The sequence below is a fragment of the Pteropus alecto genome, unplaced genomic scaffold, assembly GCF_000325575.1.
Source record: "Pteropus alecto unplaced genomic scaffold, ASM32557v1 scaffold75, whole genome shotgun sequence".
Lineage (NCBI taxonomy): Eukaryota > Metazoa > Chordata > Mammalia > Chiroptera > Pteropodidae > Pteropus > Pteropus alecto.
In genome coordinates this window covers 6,872,502-6,877,013 of record NW_006440638.1, presented here as the reverse complement: position 1 = coordinate 6,877,013, position 4,512 = coordinate 6,872,502, and the positions used below count along the sequence as shown (strand labels likewise).

At 35.5% G+C, this 4,512-nt stretch overlaps 1 pseudogene; it reads left to right on the top strand.

The window, feature by feature from the left end:
• Positions 1-4,079: 4,079 nt before the first annotated feature.
• Positions 4,080-4,198, top strand: LOC112484369 (annotated as a pseudogene).
• The last annotated feature ends 314 nt before the right edge of the window (positions 4,199-4,512 follow it).

Below are 4,512 nucleotides of genomic sequence, written 5' to 3'. Positions count from 1 at the left end.
CATTCTTGTATTTTATATATGTTCGAGCTCTCTCTCTCCCTCTCTCTCTCTCTCTCTCTTTCTCTCTCTCTCTCTCTCTCTCTCACACACACACACACACACACACACACACACACACACACACGCAAGAAGTGAATTATTGAATGAAATAGTTTTCCAAGAATACCATGTGACAATTTCTTTTTCAAGGAAGATTTTAAAACTCTAAACATTATTATTATAGAATAACTATGCCAAATATAAAAATGAAAAAGTTTCTTATTTCAGCATATATTTATGTGATTGCTAATGAGGTCAAACCTTTACAGAATTTCATTAGAAATTCGTACTTCCTATTTTGTAAATTAAGCTGTCTATTAAAGCTAGTTAAGAGAATGGACTCTGAGACAAAACTTTCTGGATTTGTATCTTGTTCTTCTACTTAGTACCTGTACAGCCTCAGTCTCCTTATCTGTGAAATGAGAATGGTGATAATAATATTACTGCTACTTCATAAAATTGTTGTAAGTATTAAATGGGTTAATATCTACAAAGTGCTTAGAACTCTGAGATACAGAATTAGTTGCTTTTTTTTTTTTTAAGTTTTGGCTATTATTTTTTTATTATAGTGTTATTAATTTTTTGACTCTTTAATGGTTTTATCTTTACCTTTAAATTTTCCTAGGTTTATTTACTTGCCTCATTTCTATTTTTATGCCACTGGAAATAAAACTCCCTTTGCGATCTTAATCATACTATGATTTTAATCACTACCTAAAAACACTTGCCTTTCCAATCTATGCCTCTAGTTTAGATCTCTCCCTTGAGCTCAAGACTCATTTTTCTCTCCTCAATACATCCCTAGTGAAGGCACATTTGGCCAGTATAGCTCAAAATGAACTTATCATTCTCTATCTAAATTTGGCTCCTCTTTCCGTGTTCTCTTTTTCTGGTGACCTCACAATGTGCCAGGGACACAGGCAGGAACCCAGCAAAGGGGATCAGACTATGCTATCCCATAATATGCATCTTTTACTTAATTAAGAATTTAAGAATTATTTTGATCCTTTCTGCCTAAAAGCAAAGCATAACTTTCCTTTTTGTAAAGTAAATTTTCATTCTTAAAGGTGTCCCCCTCTCTCACACCAAGAAGAGGAGAATGACTCTTAATCATGGACTCTTAATCATTGGAGTCAATTCATATCATCTGAGAAAGGTGTTTTTATAATTAACCTTACTAAACAACCTTGTCTGTCATACATTTCCTAGTCACCTTCTTGTAAGTCACCCCCCTAGAATCCCAACACCTCCATCTTCTGTTTAATCACTTCACAATTTCTTGCCCTTTGTTAAAATGATATATAAATCTCTGAGTCTAATTGCCTATTTGAGTTTTCATTTCTTTTCTGTGGAACTCTTGTACACATAAAATTAAAAATAAAAAGTGTATTTTTTCTCCTGTTGATCTATCTTTTGTTTTAATTTGCAGGTTTCAGGGACAGAATTTAAGAGATTAGAGGAAATGTTTTATGGAAGAATCTTGGATTTCTCTCCTCATTTTCTCTAACCAATAGATAACTATTTTTTTTATTTTTTTATTTAACATGTTTCTTTTTTGGCCCCCTTCCCTAGAGTCCTACTTCTATAAGCCTGGACATTATTTTCCCTGTTTAATGCCTAAATGCCTTCCAAGTTCAGCCCTTTTCACCTGGTATACAAACCACATATCTCTGTCTTTGCCAGTATTTTCTTCTCTAGTCTCATCTTCAGCTTCTTACTTCCTTAGATTTGCTCTACATTAGTTCCAAATCATTTTGCCTTTACCAGTGAACATCTCTTGCTCTTCCCTCAGTTTGATGTGCCCTTATCCAGTCCCACCCTCATTTTCCTTGCCTATTTAACCCTTACTAATCATTTAACACAGTTTAATGTCATCTCCTCTAAGAGACCTTTTCTTAATCCTCAAATTGTATGAATGATATTTCTTTGTTTTTTATTCACTATACGATATTATATTTATCTGCTTATGTGCCAATCTTCTACATAAGAGTGTGAGTTGCACAAATTCAGGAACTGTTTTATCCCCAGTACCTATCACAGTGTCTGTTTGATAGTAATTCTCAGAAACATTTGTTAAGCTGAAAGATGAAATCAATCATAAAGAAGACATGAAATATAGAAGATGCCTGGAATCAGGGTAGTACTCATAGCATGTCATAAATTTGGGAATGCATGAGCATCCAGAAGCTGGTTCTCATTTTGTAAGACCAAAATGTTGCTTGGTGAACGTAACAGATACTGTTGGTTGTCTAATATTAAGTTTCCCTTTCTTCTTCCTTAATGAAGTCTCCATTCCTTATCTATGCATCCCTATGCCTGGAACTCCCAGATAAAGGGGTAGGCATAGCCCTGTTAATCCATCTCTTTTGTCAATGGTTGATTCAGGAATGTTTATGAGGCTCATTTGAGACCACTGAGATTGGAAGAGAGAGGTATTCAGGGTGGCTTTCAAAAGCTGATTCTCTCCCTCTGCATGTTGTCATGAGTGGATATAAAGATCTTCTTTCTTTTAAAGCCATGTTATCCTCTTATATCAGCTTGAGGATAAAGTTAATACACAGAAGAAAGATTAACCCTGAGAATCCTGAGGAAACTGAATTGAAATTATATTCTATCTCTGTTCTTCCAGGTATACAAGCCAATTTGATGCCTTATTGCTTCAACCAATTAGATATATTTTTGATATTTGTAATTGAAAATGTCATAATTACATGCATTAAGTAAGCATAAAATTATCAGAGGAACAGACTTATCCACACCTCTTCTGTCTCTCTGGATTTTTTGCCATTCCTACAATATACTGTTCTGGGTTGAATTGCATCCCCTCAAAATTCCTATGTTGAAGTCTTTACCTCCAACATCTTAGAATGTCACCTTATTTTGAAATGTGGTCATTGAAGATGTAATTAATTAAGCTAAGATAAAGTCATCTGGAGTAGAGTGAGCCCCTAGTTAATTATGACTGGTGTCCTTGTAAAAAGGGGAAACTTAGACACACACATGGACATATGCCATTTGAAGATAAAGCCAGGAATCAGGATGATGTTTCTATAAGCCTAGGAATGCCAAATATTGCCAAAAACTTACCAGAAACTATGAGACAGGAACAGAATAGATTCTTTCTCAGAATCTTCAAAAGAAAGCAACCCTACTGACAGCTTACCTTAGACTTATAGCCTCCAAAACCACAGGACAATAAATTCCTGTTATTTAAGCCACCCAGTTTGTGGAACTTTGTTACAGCAGCCCTAACAACCTAACACACCAATGTCATTTCTGAGTTAAGGCTTTTGCACTAGCTCTTGCTGTGCTCAGAATGCTGTAACATGTGATCTTCCCATTTCTGATCCTTTCTTCATTTTCAGATCTTAGCTGAAGGATTCCCTCCTCACAGAGAGCTTTCAGCACCACCTAATCTAAAGCAGCCCTACTAGTTTACTTTTTGTCATCACTGCTTTTATTTTCTTGTTCAGCACTCACCACTCTAATATTTTTTTCTTGCAGATTTAATTGTATGTTTGTGGTCTATAACCCTCCCCACCATACACACACTAAAATTTAAACTTCACTAGTAAAAAAGTTCAGGAATGTACCATCCCGAATTATGTAGCTTTGGTATATTAATTATTTTGAGTAACAGGCACTTTTAAAATAGCATATACAAGGAGGGACATTCTCTGAACTCCTCTTATCTGCCTACAGAAAGATATTTCAAAAGGAACCCCATTGTCATAGATCCCCTCTCTGGGAGTTTCATCAACCAGGGAAGATTAACTCTTATCACAGGAGAGGAGACTAGAAGTCGACACCACACCTAGACAAATTTTGTTAAATATTTCCTATCTCCTATCTATTCTTCTAAGGGCCCATTCATCACTGCTAAAAATCATTTACTCTCCCCTAAATTCCTTACATCCCTCTTCCTCTTCCCCTATTAATACAGTGTCAAAAATACTAAATGGAGCCACTTTAAAATTGAGCCAGAGCTGCCATGCCAGAGGAATTGATTTGCAAATCTTATTCCTGAAATGTTTGAAATAGTTTATGGCCATGTTACCCTGAACAAGCCCTATCCCATCTGATCTCGGAAGCTAAGCAGGGTCAGGCCTGGTTAGTACTTGGATGGGAGGCCACCTAGGAAGACCAAGTGCTGTAGGCGTAAAATAAAATAAAATAAAATAAAAAATAAAAACTAAGGGATTGTAAGATGACAAGGTCCTTGCAATCTGTGAGGTCAACCAAGGGTTGCCTCATCTAAAAAATAGAAATAATAATAATAATAAAATGTTTAAAATACTAAAACAGGGCAAAATAAACTCTGGACTGGGCCTAAAGCAACCTGTGTCCCAAGGAACTGTTTGCAAAGATAGCAAGAAAGCAGATATTATAATTACCAAACTGATAGCTATCAGACTGAAAATTTTTTTAAAAATGTTTAACATTAGCATCACTACATTAGCTTTTCTGCATCGA